The sequence below is a fragment of the Electrophorus electricus genome, chromosome 12 (genome assembly GCF_041902795.1).
Source record: "Electrophorus electricus isolate QZ-2024a chromosome 12, ASM4190279v1, whole genome shotgun sequence".
In the NCBI taxonomy this organism is placed as follows: domain Eukaryota; kingdom Metazoa; phylum Chordata; class Actinopteri; order Gymnotiformes; family Gymnotidae; genus Electrophorus; species Electrophorus electricus.
In genome coordinates, this window is record NC_137508.1 from 23,843,896 (window position 1) to 23,854,902 (window position 11,007).

General features: G+C 40.0%; 2 non-coding genes across 2 annotated transcripts; one reads left to right on the forward strand and one right to left on the reverse strand.

Annotated features, from left to right (window-relative positions):
• The first annotated feature begins 1,236 nt into the window (after positions 1–1,236).
• trnag-gcc (transfer RNA glycine (anticodon GCC)) lies at positions 1,237–1,307 on the forward strand. Its single transcript has one exon. It is a non-coding gene; the product is annotated as a tRNA-Gly (tRNA).
• Positions 1,308–8,295: 6,988 nt separating this feature from the next.
• On the reverse strand, positions 8,296–8,366 carry trnag-gcc (transfer RNA glycine (anticodon GCC)). The gene has a single exon. It is a non-coding gene; the product is annotated as a tRNA-Gly (tRNA).
• Positions 8,367–11,007: the final 2,641 nt, after the last annotated feature.

The following is an 11,007-nucleotide window of genomic DNA, read 5'->3' on the forward strand; positions in this document are numbered from 1 at the left end:
CCCCTGGTTTATAGAATGATCAAATGTATTTCTTTCAAGGAGAATGAGGGAAATATTTTTTTTGCAGCCACATCCATCTCTTGTACTCTCTCTCTCCCTCTTTCCCTGTTTCTCTTTCTGTCTGCCTGTCTCTTTTCTCTTCGTTTAGCGGGTTGGGCCACAGGGGGCGGTCCACACTTGTTGGTGCTGCTGCGTGTCCGCTCGTAGTCACAGCTTGGCTTCTTCAGAATGCTAATCAGACATCAGACAGGTGCGATGGTCACCTCGGCCCTTGGTCTCAGACTGTCAGATGCGGATGTGGGAAGGTATAATTATGCCGTGCAGCAGTAGGTCGAATGAATAGGGAAACGCAGCCTGTGATTTGCCGGAAAGTAGTTTAATTGTGTCCATGTAGGTGTGTTTGCATGCAAGTTTATTCACTGAAAAGACAGAGACTATACAGAACAATGACAATGACAAGCTAGTAAAAACAGGGATAAACACCTTATGTTTACTACTGCTCTTCCCAAAGTAAGATATGTCTTCAACTTTCAGACCTTTGCATCAGATTATATAGACATATAGGACTGATAGTGTAATGCACCACCCCACTAAGCAGCAAGTACTAATGATCAAAACCTGCATTTCTAACACAAACACCCAACTTAAGCCGCGTGCACATTGCACGAGCTTAGCCCTGATTTCTCCGCGGCACGTGAATTTCTGAGTGACAAACACTCCTCGCGTGACACGTGGCGGCGCGCGGCCGTGACGACCCGCAGTGCAGTGTGAACGGTTCAGTGACGCGGTTTCCCCGCTCCGCTCCGCGAGCTTTAGCGCACTCTCTGGTGTTTTCAAACATGTTTGAAATTCTCGGCGAAGAACCTGTCAAATCTTGTAGTGTGAGTCAAATCTGTGACAAATAGGAGCAGCGATCAGAAAGCGAGAGAAAACTCTCACGAAACGACGTGCGCCATTGCGACTTCTGCATGCAGTAATTTTGGTTCTTTTTTCTATACTCTACTATTTTTCGGGAAAGTGTTAGAGAGTTAGAAAGCGACAATTGGCAAGAGAGAGAACCAGAAACGTTATTAGATCTTTTCCTACAAACTTCTGTGGATGGTCTAGGAGTGCAAATACCAGCCGATGATCCTTTATCAAAGAATATAAAATGCCTGAGAAAAAAAGAAGATTTTGCAAGTTTTGCAGCTGAAGTCGTGTACTGTGCTGTTTGGGGTCCCAACATCTATAACTCAAGCATTGGTGGTTCAGTGGTAGAATTCTCGCCTGCCACGCGGGAGGCCCGGGTTCGATTCCCGGCCAATGCAAGTGAAACTTTTTTTCATCATCCAGTCACTTAGCAAAGATTCTTGCTCTGTTTCAAACAAACTCAGAATGCTGTTAAAAGATACTGGAGTATTCAAAAACCTTTGTCGAATACAAAATGGATATGTAAAGGCTTTGCATAGATCAGGAAATTGAAGAAAATGTCACTCCATTTTTTTTAATTCATGAATGATACAACACAAGCTGAAGTAAGATCAAAAGCAGGAAAAAATTGGACATTAGTTAACTAATCTTTAAACTGTGTGAGACTAAAATATATTAAGCCCAAAACAGAGTAGAATGATCTAGAATTGTACATGTTCTTTTCATTCTTCTTATGCCACCAAACACTAACACAAACCCACACAAGCATGTTTGCATGCCCACGCACACACACACACACACACACACACACACACACACACACACACACACACACACACACACACACACACACACACACACACACACAGATAGCAAAGAACAAATCAATGCAGGTCACCGTAGTGTATCCAACCATGAAACAACAACAGCAAACAACAAGGAATCAACAAGAAACAATACAAATGTTTTCTCATTTTAATAGCATACCTAATGTAGTTAATCTCTATGTAGGATACAAGAGGTTTTCAACTCCAGACCTGGAATCCTCTTCCTGGTCATCCCATTTGAAATCACAGGTATTTCACTAAACAGTAAGTGATTAGCCACTTTGTCATTTGACTGGTAAAGAAAGCAAGGAAAGTCTGTGGTACCTGAGCTTTCAGACCTGATCGGAATATTTGTTTTATGACAAATAAATTGAATAGATTCTGAAAGTTTGAGAGTTGTGGAGTGTCCATGAGGCTTTATTGTGCTGCACTCCTGACCACTCCTACATCCTCCTACAACCCGGCCCCTGCCCCGCCCCCAACCAGCCTTGCCCCGCCCCTAGCCAGCCATGCCCCGCCCCTGACCAGTCCTGTCCTGTCCCTGAAGGGGAACGTATTCTCTGACTAGCAGCCTGCTGGGGAAGAGCAAATAACAGCTAAAATGATCCACATTGATGAATGAACAGATATATATGAAATATTTGAGCCTTATTACAATTAGCACTGAGCACTGAGATCAGAGTAGTGTTAGTTTGTTACACTGGAAATCAAGATTTAGCCTTTAACATCATAGGCTGTGTGCCAACACTGACGTGTGTATCTCTTCGACCATACCATCACTCACAGAGACTGTCTCTGTCTGCTTGATATCTGACAGTAGCCAAACACAACGGAGAGGACGTGTCTCAGAGGCCAGCGCGTTCTGAGTCAACTAGCACCAATTGTAATGATTAGAACATGCTGGACTCATATGGAGTTACATATGGGTCAGAAGTACTGACCATAATTTCTCAAGTATCAAACACAGAACTGACTAACAAGCAACTCCTGCACTCCATACACATCTGTTTCACAGGTGGGCAGGAACAAAGAACAGATGAAAGGAGGGTCCTACAAATTACTAGGGCTTGCAAAATCAGCACAATTTTAATATATAGAGCATTCCTAATCTGAGGATAAATATATATTTTTTCCAGCAGCAACGTCCCTGATTCATCTCATTAGTTAGTTTAATTATTAAACGCATCACATGTTAAAGTTGCTGTCTAAGAGCAATGCAGACAGTGTAGATTTATGAACTGAGACGGTGTAGCGTAGCAGCTCACAGATTGTCCAGATGCAGCAAATGGCAGCCACCTTTTATTGTTTAACCACTCAGAAAAGGGAGTCTGACTGGCCCCATGTGGCAGAGCCATAAGGCAGCGGAGGGAAAAGGCTCTATTGTGCAGGGCTTTGGTGTGTGCTGCATAAACAAAGGGAGATTTAATCAGGGAGCTCTGACCTTGCTTTGTGCTGCTCTGGGCATGTGTCAGTGCAGGCTTTCTCATGAACCCAAGACAGAGACTGTGTGCATGTGTGTGTCCCTGTCTGCATGTGCTTGATGTGTAAGACAGCCCTGAATGCCTCTATATTCTCTGTGTGTTATGTTTTGAGCATTTTTTTGATGTTTTTAAATACACTGATATTTTGTAGCATTTGCAAATAAATATACAGACTGACTATATAAGCAATACCTTGAAATTCACTGAAACTAATATGATTTATTTTTTAATTGCTCATTTATTAAAGCTTTAACCTCCATCTCATGTTTTAAATTGCTGCCTCTCTGTCATCTAATGTTGCTTAAACATGACCTTGGCCATACATACCAATAGCATAATAGCAAAATTCAGTTAATAAAGGATTGGTTTTCCTCTAAAGTGAGATATGATGTAAAAGTCTCCTCCCAGGCATTAGAAATGCATTCTGTACTGCACTTCACTGATCGGTGATTGCGTCAATGATAAAAAAAGTGTTTTTAACATATGAAAAATATTTGATGTAAAATCATCACTTATGTTTGATAGGTCATATTCTGGCCATACTGACTTCAGTTACCCATGTGCCTACACCTGAAAGTGAGGTCATTTAAAGGTCATTGAGGAGGACTGGGCTTGAAAGCATGTTGTGCATACAAATTATATATACACACGTGATGCACTTCCATGAAATAATGATTTCAATTTCAGCGGCGCATCATTGCACACATCATTCCATCGTGTGTGGCACACGTTCCATTCCATTTTCGTTTTAGTGCCTTGAGAAATAATAGCTGCATGTTAGGGAATATTGAGAACACATTGAAAATATTTATTTATATGTATGTAATGAGCATTTTGAGCATTTTTGAGACATTTGCAGTACCTATAGGTAGAGGGATAGTACATAGTTGCATCTCATTGGCGACTGTCTTGAGGTATATATTTTGGTTGCTATGTAGCCTGTCACAGTTTAGGTCTTCACCAGAAAAAGAGAGAAGGATTTTCATTTTATGCAACAGGTTCTGATTTGCCTTTGACTGAGTTTAAATATTTATCTAGATTTTGCTCCAGCAGAAACAAATTATATGAATTATATTTTCCAAAAAAAAACCAAACAATTGATCAATTATTTGTGTCTATCCTTAATTGAACTTATTACTTTCCTTCAGTGTGCTCAAGAAAATGTGTTTGTGCACATTATATTTTACGTTTTTCACTGAACATCTTACTCATTATGAGTCTTCATCCTCAGCAGCTTTCCCTTCTATCGCATCTTATAGAAACACTTCTACCTCACTCTCTCAAGCTACATATTTAAATAATTATTTGTGATTACATTTTATCTAAAACTGCATTAAAATTCTGACTAACAATTTACAAAACAACTGATTTTCAAACCAAACAATTGGTAAATAAACATTGTAAAACCATATAACATCATGCTGAATGCTATTGATCTTTCTTTAGATTTAGCACCATAATATTCCTTATATACCTAAAAAGTCCAGTAAATTAGCAAATTTACTTTGCCAGAATTTCACCCCTTACCAAGTAAAATGTTAATGTCCTTATGTCAAGTTAACTCTAAACAATCAGAAAGCTCATGCCCATCCTACACACTCCTTTCTCACTCTCTATGGGTCTGAGCAGAAGCTATCTTAGAAGCAAAAGCCTTAGCCAAATATCCAGCATCATTTATATTGTTGGGATGGTTCTTCTAAGGTCACATGCATGGCTTTGCCATAACGTGGGTGAGGCGGATAGCGAACACATGTGCAAAGTACCGGCGCCTTGGACTTGAGAACGAACAGAATCCAAAACAGGGGAAGACGGTGAAAAACAGGACAACGTAAACAAATGACTAGTTTAATAAAAACACCAGAAACAAACAAAATGGATATGAGGCCAATTCAGGGTGATTATAGATCAGAAAGAAACATATGAGAGTACTGAGGTAACAGAGCGGACAGGAGAACAGAAACAACTTAACGAATGTGAACTGGGAGGGCGATACAGACAAAGAAGGCAACATCAATTAAAATACCAACAGAAATCATGCAGGACTAAACAAGAAATACATCTAAGCAACAAGAGTATGACACTAGTAAATGGAGAGAGTAACTTAACTTTGAACATAGAGAACGAGTACAGCATAACCAGAAGCAAGGCAGAGTCAGAACATCAAAGATACATACATAGACCTACAAACTGAAATGACCAACAAACCTGAGATGCAGTAACACAGTTTAAATACACAAAGCTAACAAGACTATATACAAGGGACAGGTGAAAACAATGATGGGCGTGGAAAACAAACGAGGGGTGGAGAAAATGAAACGAAGGACTGGAACACACGGAAGAGATCATGAAGCCATGGAGACAGGAGATGCTCCAGTCCACGAACATGGCATTCACTGTTAGACTGAAACGCTAATCAATATAGTGGTTGTCATTAAAAGCGATTGTCTTGGAGTAACAGATTCTGTTTAGTGCGTAAGTAGATTTGTTTTATCTCACGGTGTTAGGCATTAAGATAGCCCCCAGCCAACTAACTTTGATATAACATCATCTCATCTGTCCAGGACTCAAGTAGTAGCTTAGCTAACTATCTGTTCATCTAACTGAGGCCACCAGACCTAATTTTGGTCTTTAAGTATTCTAAAATTGGGAGGCCATTGAGGAGAACTCAGCTGCATTTCCAGCCCAGCTCATCCTCCTCTCTCACAGTCGGCCAGTGCAATGCGTAGTTAGCTGATGAGGTTTTCCTAAGGGATGATCATATAAAACAATGGCTGACTGCAAAAAAACAGGGAATGACGAGAAAACTTGGGGTCCATGGCAAAAGCTGTATCCAGAAAATGGTAACAGGATGCCAACGGCCAAAGACCATTAAATACCTCTAATAGCCAACATCCCCTGCTGACACCACTCTGAATTGTCAGTCTGTCCCTAACCCAGTGATCCTTTCCTAACACACATGCTGACACAAATCAGGGCATCCAGGTGGCAAATAAGGCCGCATTTTGTAGAATGACTGTTTAATTCAAAATGTACTAAAAGAGCCTTTAGATCAGGCTACACTAACATTAACTGCAGGAAAAACCCTGAAGTTATTCAATGTTGCTTTATTCTGTAGTGAATTCTATGCAATTATTTACAATCCAGGAAGCCAGTATCATTTTCATCCTGATAGTAAACATAAAAACCGCTATTCCGTCAGCACCTGTGAACGTGAACATGCCAACCTCCTGACATCCATGTCAACATCTTGCCTGGTTCAGAGTGATTTGCATCGGTAGGTTAGTACATGTATATTTCCAAAAAGTAGCAGATTATCTGCAGGCACATTGTGTCTCTCACAGCAAAAGACATGGCATCTGATTACAGTAGATCTGGGGAACAAGGCACTGAAATGTTCCCTGTTAGAATGGATGACAGAAAAGGGTTACTTGTGACAGCCACATCTCATCTTGTGAACCACATATTGCTCAAGTGTGACCTCACTTTCTCAGACAAATTGGCAGGTATTTTGCAATACACAGTGGTTATGCTTTTCTAATTATAATTTATAATTATAATCACATGTAAAAGGCAGGTAATATGGAGGTGTTTGTAATTTGAACAGTATTTAGCACCTGACTTGGAGCTATTGAAAGGGTTAGTCTCAGACGACTCTTATGTAGAGATACAGAAAGAGAATGTAATTTCACACTGTGTTATCATGCAGGATTCTTTGATGCGGATATAATCAGGTTGGTATGAACTTTTACTCATCTGAGCCAAGAAACACCACAAAATGGGATTAGAACCATAACTGTAATATCTCTGTCTGGTCTGAAATGTTAACACACAACACAAAGCCTTCTATACTACATCCTTACCCATATAAAAACTTTAAAACAATCGGTGTAAGTCCTGTATCTTTTATCTGAAGCGCAATGAAAATTATCATGTGCACAAATCTAATAGCATTTGTTTGTTGAACATGTACACACTCATAGCTTCAGCAACTGCCTGTGGGCCAAATTACACTTCCAGAGATTTGCCTGTTAAGCCGTGTCAAACTGGGATGTGGTGCAGGCACAGATATCAATGCTTCTGTGTGATAGAGGAACAGCAGCGATGATTGTGTGCAAATTTCAGCCTTAACCAGATTAGACCTGGCTCGTTTGAAGATTGCAGACCATTTTTGTTACCCCGTATTGGCAGGTGGCGCTAACACAGCGCCTCTGGGAGGTTATCAGAGGATCCGTCACTCTCTCAGTTCCTCAGCTGAGGTGCGCCAAATGCATCCATTATCCTGGGTTATGGGTATGTGCACCCACCAACCTTAGCAGTGGTAGCTCAGTGGTTAAGGTACTTCACTTATAATTGGAAGGTTGCTGGTTCAAGCCGCAGCTGCCAATTTGCTCCTGTTGGGCTCCTCAACAAAACCCTCAATTACTTGTGTTGTGCTCATCCATGACTATAAATCACTTTGCATAAAAGCATCAGGTAAATGCCATAAAATGTAAATGTATTACAGCTGGTTGTGTATGTTTAGCTGCCTGGGTTACAGCCATGTGTGGTTTGCAGATTGCTTGTGTGTGGGCAGAAGTAGGGTTCTTTACTTCCTAGTATGCCTTTTTATACTGACAAAAATTATGAATGTTAGAAGAAATACATTTTTATATTTGGTATTGTTATATTTATTTATTGTTTTAGCTTTACTGTGTCAGGCTTTTGACATGAAGCCTGCAACATTGTGACTGGATTTATGAATATTCCAGTTCCAGTTTCAGCAACTGTTGTTTAAATGTGAAACCCTTTTATATTTGATTCACATTGCATTATATTTAGTTTACATACTGATATGGATTTGATATCGAGGCATATTTTGTAATATTGTGCATGCCCATAAAAGTATTATTATTATTATTATTATTACTACTACGTTGAAATACATGTAAGGATATATTATTACTATATTATTTTTTGCACTAATTATATGTAAACATATATTCTTTTATTACTGTTTTTTAAATTGTGCAGAAATTACCAAAAATATCTTTAGTGCAGAAATGACATAAAAGGTACTATTACAGTTTATGAAAAACACTTGCATTGGCCGGGAATCGAACCCGGGCCTCCCGCGTGGCAGGCGAGAATTCTACCACTGAACCACCAATGCTGAGGTGGTAAAAGTTGAGCCGCCTATTCACCTCCTTCGTACTCTTCCCTCCTGATCTTGCTTTAATCCTGCTGAGTGGTGACAGCTGCTGTGGAAACAGTTGCCATGAAGACCTCCCCCTGCCAGGAAAAGACGATTAGCAGTGCTAATGAGAGCACCCCCCTGCGATCAGAGGAACTTCTCTCATCCTCAAAATGCTTGTAGTTGAGCAAGGGAGAGAGATAAAGTGAAGGACAGAAGATAGTGAGAAAAAGGAAAAGGAACAATAGCTTGTTGTGCTCCTGAAGTCCATGGAAAGTTTTAAACTTCCTACAATCGACAAAATCCTTTTAATTGATTTCCTCAGTCGCTTTCTTTGTTCGGTCCATGGGTCTTTTCATGGAAATGTGAGGCGTGAGAGTGCGTGTATGAGTGTGAATGTGTTTGGCTCTGTGTGAAGTTTCTGTTTAATGCAAAGAGCTGTGATTAGTCATTTGCAGCTAACACAGGAAAAGGAGGATCAGTCACGAGAGCTTCTTTTCCACTTAGAACTCTCGGGAGCAAGACAATTAATGTTTAAGCACTAGCTCAATGTCAGGGATTAGCAATGTGTTTGATAACTTAATTAGAAAGTTAATTTGCATATTGCTGTACATTTTCTGCACGTATGTGTCTGATACTTCAGAAACCACACTTCACTGATGAGCAGTTATAAGTTAACAGAAATGATTGTAGACTGTGCATGGGAAATTCAATATATGCATCCATTATGAAATTGCACCTCTTTGAATAAAAGCAGCACCAAGACAGCTATTCTATATGGACAAAAGTATCAGGACACCTTTTGTGGCATCCCCCTTTGTGACAGGGCCTGGATCACAATATCATTTACATTTACGGCATTTAGCTGACGCTTTTATCCAAAACGACTTACAATTATGACTGAGTAGAAGTTGAGCAATTGAGGGTTAAGGGCCTTGCTCAGTTCTTCTTCATCCCAGAGGTGTTCGATGGGGTTGAGGTCAGGGCTCTGGGTGGGCCAGACAAGTACTCCCACATCAAACTCTCCCCAACCTTGCACTGGGGCACAATCATGCTGGAACAGGAAAAGTTGGGGCATTCCAAAAAATGGTCCCACAAAGTTGGAAGCAAACAATTGTCCAAAACATCTTAGTTTGCTGAAGCATTAAGATTTCCTTTCACTGGTTCTTAAGGGACCCAGGGCAACCCCTAGGTAGAAGAAATTTATTTCACAAACTGACTTTTTGCAGTGGTTTCATCCTATTGCAGCACCATATGCTAAAATTCAGTGTGCTGGTTAGAACAGTCCATTCATTCAGAAATGTTTGTAAAGGCAGACTGCATGGCTACGTGCTTTATTTTATAGTCCTGTGACAATGAGACTGAATGAAAAACCTGAATTCAGTGATTAAGAGGTGTGTCTCAATACTTTTGTCCATATCTTATATTTGACAATAGAATTGTTTTCAAACATAGTGTGTGCACATATATTTCAATAAAAAAAAAAAATCAGGTTTAGGGTGGATTGCCTCTTTAGGCCTAGTGACAATAAACGTTCCAAATTTGTTCTAAAAAACCTGAGTCATGCAGAAAAAACATATATAACTGCACTGTGAATTTCCAGTCAGACTGGCAATAGAACAGTGAACATTTGATTAATAGTTTAGGCAAATTTAGACGTACCTGACGATGTTGACGGTAATGCCGAAAAAAATAATGTGTTACTGTAATCTAAATATTCATTTAATTCTTTTTCTAAATAACTCCTATTCAGGGTCACAGGGAGGCTGGAGCCTCTACCTGCAGCACAGAGTACAAGGTGGGCATCAGCCCTGGACAGGGTGCCAGTCCATCACTGGCCAAAAGCACACACACCCTATTCATACTGGGTCAGCTGAAAGATGCCAATCAAATATGTATGCTTTTGGAATGAAACCAGAGTACCTGTAGAAATCTCACACAGGCACAGGGACAACATACTATCTCCAACCAGGGCCAGACAGGGAACCAGACATGGATTGTCATAGCTATGAGGCAGTAATGCAATGATGGAAGCATATAATATTAATTACACAAAATATATTTAGAACAATAAACAATGACTGTATAGATCAGTTCTAGATCTACAGTCCTGCAACATTTGTGCATGCATTCACTATCCATAACTATTCATATGGACCTCAAATCCAAATCCTGGATTTTGTAATCACTTGTAGCTGATTAAATAATTAATGTGACTGGTTGGGCAATTGTCATCACACCTGACGTCTAGATAAAATATGGGAACATCTGTAGGACCTGAACTCTGAGGACTTTAATTTGAAGACCTCACTACAGCATGACGTAAACTGCGGACACATCCTGTTTGGGTCTGAGGAAATTTTAAAGGATTACAGCAGGTAAAAATTATAGCTTCTCTTAGCAGTTGAATGAATTTCAAGTTAAGATAAAAATATTTCTATGAAGTGAAAATCAAGTCTCCTATGATTTCTTTTGACAAGTCTTACAGGTGCACTTTGGTGGCTGCTGGTTTACTGTCTGCTCTTTCATCATGTTGTCAAAGAGGGTTTCTTAAACCACAGTCTGGGTCAGCAGGGCCGTACTGATGGAATGACAATGTGTTTGTACTGGAGCACACAGC